Below are 12,975 nucleotides of genomic sequence, written 5' to 3' on the forward strand. Positions count from 1 at the left end.
GTTCACTTTGTGTTTTCAATGTATTAAAAAAAAAAAAAATAGGTAATTTGCCTTGGCGCTTCAGCGCTTGTTCCATACCCTTCCACTGGCGTTGCCGGGGTCGGGGGGAGCCTGCTTCTCTGACATTTATGGCAACCAACCGCCTGGTCAGGCGCCTCCTTATCACCGTATTATCCTTTACCCACTTCTTGGCTACCAGCTTTGGTGTCTGACGTGCAGCTGTGCTCGATTCCATGCTGTGCTCCCAGGCCCTGGGTGCTGCGAGCCGCCCGAGCCATAGTGAGAACACAGGGAGCCACTTCAGTGTCGGGGTGCACTGACTGTGGCACAGCCTGGGCAGGCAGAGGGGAGATCGGAGGCACTTCACTTTCTAGAGCTGCTGCAGATTGCAGCCCGGGATAAAGTGGCCCTGGGGCTGGCTGGCAGGCTTTTGGGCAGCTTGGGAGGGTGGGACTTGGCACTACATCGGGGACTGTTGGGGAGGCTAAGCGCGGCCAAAGCAATCGCAGTCAGACCTCAGGCCAGTCACGTAAGAGGCTGCGGTCTTCCCAGGGTCAGGACCTGAGTCCACTCTTTCGTCTGCAGATGCCAGGGGCCCAGCAGCACCCATGTGGGCCAGGACTTCTGCAGCCCCAGGAGGTCACGGAACAGGATCTCCCTGCTTGGTTCTCCCTTCAGCCTCTACTCCACTGCCGCACGTCTCAGGCCAAAGCTGCCGGGGGGGACACAGCAGGCGCGCAGCAGGGCTCCTTTCTGCTGTCTCTCGCTTTCCCTCCCACATCACCTGGGGAGTATCAGTGGTCCCCCAGGTTAGCCTCGGACTTCCAGGGAGCATAAGCTTTCATGTGGACATCACCAGGAGGGCCTGTTAAAACATGGATTGCTGGGCTCCCTGGGTGGCTCAGCGGTTTGGCGCCTGCCTTTGGCCCAGGGCGTGATCCTGGAGAACCGGGATTGAGTCCCGCGTTGGGCTCCTGGCATGAAACCTGCTTCTCCCTCCTCCTGTGTCTCTACCTCTCTCTTTTTCTCTCTGTATCTATCATGAATAAATAAATAAATAAATCTTAAAAAAAAAATAACATGGATTGCTGGGCTCCCTGCCCAGAATTTCTGGTTCAGTAGATGTGAAGTGGGGCCTGAGGATTTGCATTTCTACCGAGTTCCCAGTTGATGCCAGTACGGGACCACACTGTGAACACCTCCGTTAGCAGAATCTCAACCCATCTCAACACTATTACTCTTCTGGGCCAGATCATTCTGGCGGAGGGCAGCCTGGTACTGCGGGGTGTTGAACAGCATCCCTGGGCTCTGGGCACTACATGCTGGTAGCACAACCCCTAGTTGGGACGGCCGGAATGTGTGCGGTGTCCCCTGGGGGCAAAATCCCTCCCGGTGAGAAATGCCACCGAGCGAACCGGGTTCTCCCAGTTGGAAGCGATGCCTTCCCCACCCCACAGGAAACCGCCAGAGTTAGGGGACTCCGGGATCAACTCTGTATGAATAAAAGGCAAAGATGACCGAATTGGGGAAATCCTCTTTCAAGACCATAGTCTGTCTATGACTCTGTTTTTCTTCTTCATAATCCTAGTTCTGAATGCTAAACAGATTATTCTTTCTTTTTTGTACTACTTTTAAAAGGAAAATGGATTCCTAGGGTAAACTGGGGTTAAAATCCTATATGGGATTGTCTGAAAAGAAAAATCCCATTACATTTCTACAAATACTAGTCCCCTTATGTTTATAAACAAACAAGCACAATATGATGTGATGCTGTGAAAGGTACAGCTCATGACTGGTGTCTGGTCTCCATGATGCCACAGGGTCCAGCTAATGTAGACATCGTCTCTCCGAATCCATGCTATCCTACTGGAAGAAGCTTTAAGGGTGATGTAATCCGCCCCCCCCCCCCCCGCCTCAACCAGATGTGTTAGTGCCTTGGGTAAAAAACCAGGTTACCTAATAGCCTAACTGCAATTTCTCTACCCAAGTGAGCTGCGGTGTAAATATTTGTCCTTCTTTAATTGTTGTGTCTTTAGAGTCGATCAGTGTTAGACACAGAGACACTCAAGCAAAATTTAGGGATTTTGAATATTTGCACCAAGAGTCAAGGATCCGGAAAGACTTAAGAAAGGAGCTTAATGCTCTTGACCTGTGTAAGACTGGTTCTTCAGTTTGGGCGTATATCAGCTCTCCTGGGGAGCTGCTGAAAAACACAGGAGTCCAGGCTTACTGAAGCAGCATGGGGCCTATGCTTCGTAGTCTTACCGCGTTCCCCAGGTGATGCTGATAAACTGAAATTTGAGAACATTGCTTTAAGGCACTAAGGTACTAGTTCTAAACTTGGCTGCACATTGAGACCCTCTGGGGAAGTGTTATAAAAATGATGTTTAGGTCCCATCTCCAGAGGATTTGGTAGGTATGTATACCTATCAAATATACACTATCTCTGCATATCACTATACTCTGCAAGTATAGTGCAGATATTGAGTTAAAACAATATTCACTTAAGAATAAAATCAATAAGCTCTCACTGTTTTATGAAAAAAAATTTAAAGTGTACTCTTAAAAAGTTCAGTGAGAAATATATCATTGTTTTACATCTTGGCTGGATTGGGTGATAGTTGGATTCTCAGATCGGCTTCTAGATTCAATCTGTTGTGATAGGTTGTTTTGATTGAAGCATATGAAGAAAACCCAGCCATCTGTAACTTGCAAAAAGGAAGAGTATTTTAATAGCCTTACCAGGCAACTATCATGGATGTTCTTCTTTGGTATTACACCAAAATTTTACAAGAGGTAGTTTCTTAATGATTATAGAAATGTGGAATCTAAAATCACATAAACTTCTTGAGCTCAGTTACATTAAGATCCACTAGTCTAGTTGGCATGGACCTTTCACTCAAGAATGATCTAGTAACATCATGCGTTGGTTCGCTGAATTATTCCAATCTTCAAAATATTGGCACATTTCAGCATCGAATAGAAAAAACCCACAGTTGTTAATATCATCACCAACGTCACAGATGTCTTTCAAGATCTGAGGAGCTGTCAAGGTACTGGTGGTGGACAACAAGTTTTCCAAAATACTAATTTTTAATTGAAAGCTTGAGTTTTTCATTAGCAGCAAATACCGTCAGTTGTTATCCTTCAAGTGACAGCTTCACTTCATTCTTTTTTCTCTGTCTCTTTTTTTTTTAAAGATTTTATTTATTTATTCATGAGAGACACGCAGAGAGAGGCAGAGACACGGGCAGAAGGAGAAGCAGGCTCCATGCCGGGAGCCTGACGTGGGACTCGATCCCAGGTCTCCAGGATCACACCCTGGACCGAAGGCGGTGCTAAACCGCTGAGCCACCCAGGTTGCCCATATTCTCTCTTTTTATTTTTTTTTTTTTATTTTTTATTTTTTTATTTTTATTTTTTTATTTATTCATGATAGTCACAGAGAGAGAGAGAGAGGCAGAGACATAGGCAGAGGGAGAAGCAGGCTCCATGCACCGGGAGCCTGACGTGGGATTCGATCCCGGGTCTCCAGAATCGCGCCCTGGGCCAAAGGCAGGCGCTAAACCGCTGCGCCACCCAGGGATCCCTATTCTCTCTTTTTAAATAAAAGTTTTATTGAGACATAATTTACATAACATAAAATTAATCCTTTTAAAAAGTAAAATTGGGGATCCCTGGGTGGCACAGCGGTTTGGCGCCTGCCTTTGGCCCGGGGCACGATCCTGCAGACCCGGGATCGAATCCCACATCGGGCTCCCGGCGCATGGAGCCTGCTTCTCCCTCTGCCTGTGTCTCTGCCTCTCTCTCTCTCTCTCTGTAACTATCATAAATAAATAAAAATTAAAAAATAAATAAATAAATAAAAAAATAAATAAAATGTAAAATTGAGTGGCTTTTAGTATATTGAGAGTTGTGCTGCCACCACTACCATCTAACTCTAGAGCGTGTTCATAGCCTCCATACCCATAGCGTCACCTCCCGTGTCCTCCTCCTCCCAGCCCCTGGCCACCACTAGTCTGCTGTCTATCTCCATGGATTTGCCTATTCTGGACGTTTCATGTAAATAGAATCCTACACTATATGGTCTTTGTGACTGATTTCTTTCACTTGTTATCATGTTTTCAAGGTTCATCCATGTTGTAGCAAGTATCAGAATTTCGTTCATGGGGGCACGTGGGTGGTGCAGTTAAGCATCTGACTTTTTTTTTTTAAGATTTTATGTATTTATTCATGAGAGACACAGAGAGAGAGAGAAAGAGAGAGAGGCAGAGACACAGGCAGAGGGAGAAGCAGGCTCCATGCAGGGAGCCCGACGCAGGACTCGATCCGGGGTCTCTAGGATCACACCCTGGGCTGAAGGTGGCACTGAAGCTCTGGGCCATCCGGGGTGCCCAAAATCATTTTTTTTTAATGAATTTCATTGATTATTTTGGCTGAAGAATATTCTATTGTATGGATAGACCACATTTTGTTCATCCTTCCATCAGTTGGTAGACACTTGAGTTGTTTCCACTCTTGGGCTATTGTGAATAGTGCTGCTTTGAACACTCACGTGTGAGTTTTTTGTGTGGACACGTATTTTCATTCCTCCTGGGAGCAGCGCTGCTGGGTCATATGGTAACTCTATGTTGAACATCTTAAGGAGCCGCCAGACTCCTTACACGCTTCGTAAAGACATTTCTCCGTAGCCTCCTCGGCCCCACTCCCCACTCCCCACTCCATCCTTAAATCCTGATACCTGCCCTTCCGTCACTGGGCTGCTGTTTCCTTCCACACCATGTCAGCTAAACGTGGTCATTACTTCTTTGCATATTTTGTGGGTTGGGCTGGGAAACTTGCTAGTATAGATCTTGTCAGGCAACAGGAGACAGAACTGCTGTATTTTTCTCTATTTTAATAATTTTTAAAAGGATGCACAAAAAATTCTTTCAACGCTTAATGCATATGCAAAAGACATTGCAATTAACGATTCTGTCTACATGTGAGGAAAACAAAATATTAGGAAAGAGAAGACTCTGGGGTTGTTGCAATTCCAAAATAAGTAATTTACTGTATTTAGCTCCTGGTAAACAGGTAATCAATGTTTCCTTCTGCTCCCCAGGACATAACATGAGAGACTACCGGGAAAGGAAAGGAATAGAACACCTCGCAGACATGCTGATGTGGCAAAATTTACGCTAGAGTTTTAATTCTTATTATGCTAAGGAGAAATTTTATTTACGAAAAATCCTAGAGACAACAAATACCGAAAAACCCCCAAACCCCACAAATGGAAGAGTTGTCACTTAGCACATGCTTCTGGTTAGATTGAAATTTCTGGCGTTCATTCCATTACTTCAGAAAGCTTTGTAGAGCATCAGGGAATCCCGGACATTATTTAAAAGAAAGTGAAGGTGAAGAACCTTCTTCTACTGGTTCAGATTTTGAGTGAGCTGCTGTTATTTTGGTCTTAAAATGGAAACGCATCCATTCTGCTTTCAGAGCTCGGAGCGCAGAGGCATCCAAGCCTGTTGTAAGTGCCGACCCTGGAACAAACGCTACCCAAGTATTAAAGAACCAGAGTCAGGATCATGTGAAACTGGTCTGAGCGGACTCAAACGGACTTGTTTTACTGCAAGCCCAGCACCCCCTCCAGTACACCCTGGGCCTTAAAACTGCATCATGTTGACCTAATGACTGACATCATCCATTGGGTGACATTACTCAGAACAGATCATCAGAGGGGCAGCCCCAGTAGCTCAGCGGTTTAGCACTGCCTTCGGCCCAGGGCGGGACCCTGGAGACCCGAGATCGAGTCCCACGTCGGGCTCCCTGCGTGGAGCCTGCTTCTCCCTCTGCCTCTGTCTCTGCCTCTCTCTCTCTCTCTCTCATGAATAAATAAATAAATAAAATCTTAAAAAAAAAAAAAAGAACAGATCATCAGAGAAGAGAAGGAAGCTGCACTGTAGATGACAGCACGTATAGGCCAGTAAGGTAAATGAATGGAGTCTCTCAGACTTGCCCATTGCAGTGGCCACTGAGGGAGTCGGGGCTACAGATAGGCTTTTTATTTCCGATCCTTAAGAAAGCATCCTTCTTTGGGCACTCCAGAAACATTACGTGGTCCCCAAGCACAGCTGATTGAGAAAGGACGGGCATTGAATGAGGACAAAATCCAAGATCCAATTTCCTAAGTGACCATCTTAGGAAAAATCCCTGGGCTGCAGCCTGAAGACACTTTCTACAACCACTTATATAGCTGGTCCTTTAGCCACTAATTACAGAGGAAAAAGCCTAGCACCTGATTGGCCTCTTTGAAAAATTCTAGACAATACATCTCACACTAGGGGATTTTGCTAATGAACTATTGTCAGTCGTTAGACAGCCAAATTCACTGGGACGCCCTAAAGCCAAGAGCCTTGTAAGCAGTCGAGGAGAGAGTAAATCCATCCCTGCCCCGGATTGCCTCTTCTCTGACTCCACAGAATCACAGGCATTTGTGGCCACCTCAGGGCCGATGGGAATCTGTGGAATAAGGCTCCACTGGCATTATCGGTCTCTGCGCTTTTGGGCTTGAGGACTTCTTCCTTTCTCTGAGAAGCTGTGGAACAGTCAGGAATGTCTGACCCAGCGCTTACATCCCGAAGATGGCCTCTCATGGGGCACGTGGGTGGCTCCGACAGTTACGTGTCTGCCTTTGGCTCAGGCCATGATCTCTGGGACCTGGCACTGAGTCCTGCATAGGGGTCCTTGCTCAGTGGGAGGGCTGCTTCTCCCTCTGTCTCTACCCTTCCCCCTGCGGCTCTGTCTCTGTTTCTCAATAAATAAATAAAATATTTTCTTTAAAAAGAAAAGGGTCCTCTTACAACTACATTTCCACCCGGTAAAAAATAAATTTAAAAAGTTCCACTGTGATATGAAATTCATACATCCTATTATGAGCTACCCTTGGCCTCAAAGAGCAGCATCACCTTACTATACAGAGGTCTCTCCTCAACCCAAGCTACCCTTGCTTATTACTGGATCGGGGTCTTGTCTATAAGATTTAACACCTGAAAAGACAGCCTGGTTCGCAGGTGAAATACTTTGCATGCTCCTGGGGTCCTGGGATCAACTTCCGTGTTGGGCCCCCCACAGGGAGCCTGCTTCTCCCTCTGCCTGTGTCTCTACCCCTCTCTGTGTGTCTTTCATAAATAAATAAAATATTAAAAAAAATGAATTTGCAGCCATCTAACGTAGAGGTGATGAGTAGCCAATAGCCCCACAGCACTGGATGCTTCTGTTGCAGCATTGCAGGGTTCTTATCTCACCGGGTTGAAGAACGAATCTCACAGACACAAAAGCGTGAAGTGAAAGTTTATTAAGTGAAGGTGAGAACGGAAAGGAAAGTAAAAGCTCTCTAGAGTGAGAGGGGTCCTGAACGAGTTGCCACTGAGGGTTCTTAGGCCTTTTATTGAAAACTTGACCCCCCCCCAAAAAAAAAAGAAAAGAAAGAAAGAAAGGAAAAGAAAGAAAACTTGACCAAGAAGCTTGTGGCCTTGAGATTCTTGTGCTGTCTTGGTTTGAGCAACGACCATTGATAACACCCTTTATGACTTACTTCTTTGAGGTCTGGTATTTTCTGTGATTACAGTGTAGCCACCAAAGAAAAACACTCCCTAACAGCCAGGGCCGGATGGCCTGGTCTATTCCCTTATCTCATGTTTGCTCTGTCCTAGTGCTTCTGCCTGCCGGGAATAATAGTTTTGGAGCCTAGGCAGGAGCCCCCTATCTCTCCCTTCCTATACTTTCCTTACTTTCACAGTGGACTGATTTTTCAAATGGTGTTCTTGCCTCGGAGCAAAGGCTGAAGACCTCTACACAGACCAGTGGACCAATAATAATATCTTAGCTGTCATCTAGGGCTGGATTATGAAAGACCTCCCTATGGAAACAGATGCAGTTCACTAGGTACTGTCTTTATGTGACGTGTGCATACAACAATGCACGTGTGCATGAAGCAATTTCATCTAAAGAAAGGTATCTTGTGATTTGAAGGGGCACATGCACCCCAATGTTTATAGAAGCAATGTCCACAATGGCCAAAATATGGAAAGAATGCAGATGTCCATCGACAGATGAATGGACAAAGAAGATGTGATCTATATACACACAATGGAACATTACTCAGCCATCAAAAAGAATGAAGAGATATTGCCATTTGCAATGATGTGGACAGAGCTAGAGGGTATTAGGCTAAGCAGAGTAAGTCAGTCAGAGAAAGACAAAGACCATATGATCTCACTCCTGTGTGGAATTTAAGAAACAAAACAGGTGAACATAGGGGAAGGGAAGGAAAAATAAAATGAAAATTGAGCAGGAGGCAAACCATAAGAGACACTGAACTCCAGGAAACAAGTAGGGTTGCTGAAGAGGAGGTCACTGGGGGGAAGTGACAATTGGGTAACAGGCATTAAGGAGGGAATTTGATGGAGCATTGGGTGTCAGACGCAACTGATGAATCACTAAATTCTACCTCTGAGACTAAAAAAAAAAAAAAAATGGTGTCTGGACTGACAAAGCCAAACGTGTACAACCATCATGTCTATTATGAAACCGCCGCAGAAGACTGAGAGCCCTCAAGACAGTTCTTTTGACCCGTGCAGGAGCTACGCTGTTCTCTCCAAGGGCAGCCCCGTGGAGTCAGCTCGCCTGGGCCTCATCAGTCACGTAGGTGTCACGTGTAGCCATAGCACCCTATCCTTGGCTCAGCTCCCAGGGGCCCAGAACTCAGGAGCTGGGGGATAATGAGAATTTGAGAAGGAACAGAACATTTCTCTTCCTTTTTTTTATGGCAAAGTACCCACTTTTTTTTTTTCCTTTGTGCCTGTTCAGTCTCAGCAGACAGACGGATACAGATCACACTGTGCTTTCTTTGATGTCAGTGGATGGTCTGACAGCTCATATCGGTCAGAACCAAGATCCGCCTGGAAAAACTTGAACCTGGACATTGACTGCCTCAGGTTGTCCTCTGGCCACCTGCTTTGGCTTCTTCGGTCACTTGTACTAACAGCAGGACAATGGTGGAACTCATTGCTCTGGACAAAAAGACTGGCTTATTTTTAAGAGGGGACGATAAGGGCAGCCCAGGGGGCTCAGCGGTTTAGTGCCTCCTTCAGCCCAGGGCCTGACCCTGGAGTCCCGGGATCCAGTCTGACGTCGGGCTCCCTGCATGGAGCCTGCTTCTCCCTCCTCCTGTGTCTCTGCCTCCCTCTGTGTCTCTCTCTCCCTGTGTCTCTCATGAATAAATAAATAAATAATCTAAAAAAAAAAAGAGGGGACAATAAACTTTAATTGGTTGGCCATATGTACGTCAGAGCTCGAAAGGTGGGCTGGGACAAAGGTGCAGTGAGAAAGTCTCTCTTTTCCTATTGCAGAAATGGGACTAAGAGCCGCACGCAGCCTTTGCCCCCGGGGCGGGCACTAACTCATCATGAGGACACTCGTGCTGGGTATGTCACGCGGTCGGTCGCAGGGCGTGGGGCCATCGGTGTCTCAGTCCTGGGCGGAGCTGCGGGAAGCAGTGTGCTCCGCATCAGTGACAAACGGCACAGATAGTAACTCTATTTAATGAGGACGCGGCGGTGGGTTTAGAGGCGGTGGATCTGAGTGCCCTGGAGCTCCTGTTCTCCTAGCGGCTCGTTAGCTTAGCAGAAAGCTGGCCCGACGCGCCTCAGGTGGCTTCACCGACGGCGGCCACGGGCGGCCACGGGCTGGCATCCGCCGCAGGGTTTTCTAAGGTCACTTCTTGCACCAGAGAAGTGTCTGCAGGGTGTGGTGGTTTCCCGCCTCTGCCCCTAAACACGGAGGGCAGTGAGGGCTGGGGTTGAGCCCCTGGTGGCCGCTCGGCCTGCGCCCCGGGGTGGGAAGAGTGGGGGGCAGTTGCTTCCCGTCTACTGCTTCGCGGCCCGTGTGTCTGCGCCCAGCAATGCTTCTTGTGTCACCCCGGGGGGCGGTGGCCATGCTGGTGTGGGCTTGGGGTTTCCAAATGTCCTTCCACTCTTCCTGATACAGAAAGCTGAAGTCTCCCGCGGACCCAGGCCTCAGCGGGGGTCCCCCTGCCTGCTGGCCAGCTCCGTCTTGATGCTGGAGGCCAGCTGCGGTGACCCCGTTGTGCCGCCAGCCACGGCTCTGGGGACGGGCGACGCGCCTTCAGGAGCCGGGAGACGTCAGGGAGGTTCTGCCCGAAAACCTTCTCACTTCTATTTTTTTTAAAAAAGATTTATTTATTTACGATAGAGAGAGAGAGAGAGAGAGAGAGGCAGAGACACAGGAGGAGGGAGGAGCAGGCTCCATGCAGGGAGCCCGATGTGGGACTCGATCCCGGGACTCCAGCATGGAAGGCAGGAGCTAAACCACTGAGCCACCCGGAGGATCCCCACCTTCTCACTTTTAAAAAGAGAAACACAAACAGATGTCCATGCCAGCGTGGCCGAGCCTGTGCTCGATGCCCGAAGCCGCTGCAGCCCCGGCCTCAATGGGTCCCGCTTGGACAGTCCACGTCCCAAAGGGCAGTGGAAAACACGAGAAAGGCTGAGAAGGTGAGTGTGTCCTTGAAATACCTGATCCAAGGGTCCTTCTCATCCTGATTTCTTGTTTAGAGAAAAAAATATTATTATAAGATGACTGAATAAAACCCTTCTAAACCGATGTAGCACCTTATTATGTAGGAGAATTTCCACTCTACTTTTAGTTTTCTGAAAGTATTATTTTTAATTCTATGTGTGTGTTGCCTGCTATGTATTTTGCGGTTACATGGTTACATTTACACATGATCGGGATTGTTAGGTTTTCTTTGCAGATTTCCTTTTCCTCACTTAAGCACTAGCATTCCGTAATGCTATCAAATCCTTTTGCCTTAAACCCTATTTTGTCATTTATTGAGTGTTACTATACCCATTGTCATCTATATCTATCTGTATATTTTTTCAAATCCTTTCAGTGAATTCCGTGTGCTCTAATTTTATTTATTTTTTAATTTAAAAAAATTTTTAAAGATTTTTATTGATTTACTCATGAGAGACACAGCAAGAGAGAGAGAGAGGCAGAGACACAGGCAGAGGGAGAAGCAGGCTCCATGCAGGGAGCCCGACATGGCACTCGATCCTGAGACCCTTGGATCAGGCCCTGGGCCAAAGGCAGACGCTCAACCACTGAGCCACCCAGGCGTCCCTGTGCTCTAATTTTGTATTTTCGTCTCTCTAGGCCTGGCTTAACACACGGAGAACCAAACCCCATACATGATCCCCAGACTCCTATTAATACCAATCAGTAAAACCCCGACACTCTATCTATAGACCCTTCTCTCCCAGACCGGCCTTGCACTCTGCTAGCGGGTCGTGGCGGGGGGGGGGGGGGGGGGAGGACGGCTGATGTAAGGGGAGGTCGGAGGGAGGTGTTCTCAGCTCCTCTGTGTCTGCTGCTGCTGTGACTGAGTCCACTCTTACTGTGCCAGCCTCCATCAAAGACTTTCTGATCCCCTTCCCCATTCCTGAGCTGGGCATTCAAAGCTTTTAAGTTGTCTTTTCTCCACTTTTCTTGGGCCGTGTACACACCCTGCCTAGTTCACCATCTTTGTTGCCGTGGGAGCCAGTGCCCAGCCGCTTGATCGCCCAGGCCTGCCTTCCAGCTGCTCTCCACCCCGTGCCTGCCACGGTGACCATCGGAGTAGTCATGCCATCCACCAACACCAAGGATGTCCCATTGCCCTCCGCCAAGAAAGTTGTCTGTGTGTTTATTAAACATCTTTGTAACCTAGTTCTGAAACCTCGTTTTAAGGGTTTATTATCCAAGGGAAGAGGAGTGCACTCAGAAGGGGTGTGATTGAGGTGTGAGCATTGTTAGGGGTGAAGATAAAGCCAGTAGGGGATAGGGGAGCACCTTGGGGCTTGCACCAGCAGGAGAAGGAGCCACTTCCACCTGTAGGCCTGAGGGCTGGAGTGCGTGAGCCGCTCCCAGGGCTGGGAGGTCTGCAGTTGGGTCGAAACCCTCTGTCTGTTGGCCTCCGGCAGCAGCTGGACCTTACCTCTGTAGCCCTGGGGCTCCCGTAGGTTCCTCCCGTCTTGTTGGGGCTGGGCCCTCATCACGGCCATCCTGAGTGGCTATGCTCCCTTGTAAAATCCCATTTGCTTTCTGTTTCTATGGGATTCCTGTTTTCTGGACTTCTGAGCTATCTTCCCCCCCTGCTTTTGAGTTTACTTATTATTCACTTATTGAAAATAAAGTCTGTCTTCTTGATTGTTTCCACTTGGTGCAAGGGAGGAAGACTGCAGATATATCACTTAGCTAACTCGAAACTGGAACTCTATGTCAATGATAATGTCAAAATTTTCAAGTTTTGTAATCCCTCATCCATAATTCTGACGTTTACAAAATTTTGTGAAGCTTTGTATTTTTTTCCGCCCAAATCATCTGGCAGCAAATCTTGACCCAAGTGTAAGTTTGATGAAAATAACAAAATTAAAAAAAAAAAATAACAAAATTAATCAACAAAACCTGTTATGAACTGACTTTACACTTTTTAATTATCTTTATTTATCATCCTTAATATGAATGTTCAGATGTTTCACTGCAGAAATATTCATATATTTCCTACAATTTCTACAGATTTATTCTGTTAAAATATCCCTTTTCTAAGATTTCAGTTTGGTGCAAGTGCAGGAGTTGAGCAGGGACCCCTGGTGCTTTGTGGATCCAGTTCCAGGCCCTCCCTCTCTGGGCAAGTTGTTCAGACAAAGCCGTCCTTCTGCAGATGGAAAGTGCTTCGTGTCAGTCGGTCACTGTGAGGCAAAAATGAGATAACAGCATATTTTGTCTATTATTCAGCACAATGCTCGAAGCACACTGAGCTCTCAAAACTGAGAAGCTCTTACTGTTACAATGATCTTTTCAGCAAGCAACTCACGTTCGAGGGACGGTGCGCAGATTGTCCTGTCACTTGCTTTTTAAATCAAA

General features: G+C 47.2%; 1 long non-coding RNA gene across 1 annotated transcript; it reads left to right on the forward strand.

Annotated features, from left to right (window-relative positions):
- Positions 1-9,352: 9,352 nt before the first annotated feature.
- Positions 9,353-12,478, forward strand: LOC144311568 (uncharacterized). Its single transcript, XR_013377178.1, has 3 exons — positions 9,353-9,473; positions 10,036-10,562; positions 11,586-12,478. It is a non-coding gene; the product is annotated as an uncharacterized LOC144311568 (long non-coding RNA).
- Positions 12,479-12,975: the final 497 nt, after the last annotated feature.

Source organism: Canis aureus, chromosome 3 (genome assembly GCF_053574225.1).
Source record: "Canis aureus isolate CA01 chromosome 3, VMU_Caureus_v.1.0, whole genome shotgun sequence".
NCBI classification, from domain to species: Eukaryota; Metazoa; Chordata; class Mammalia; order Carnivora; family Canidae; genus Canis; species Canis aureus.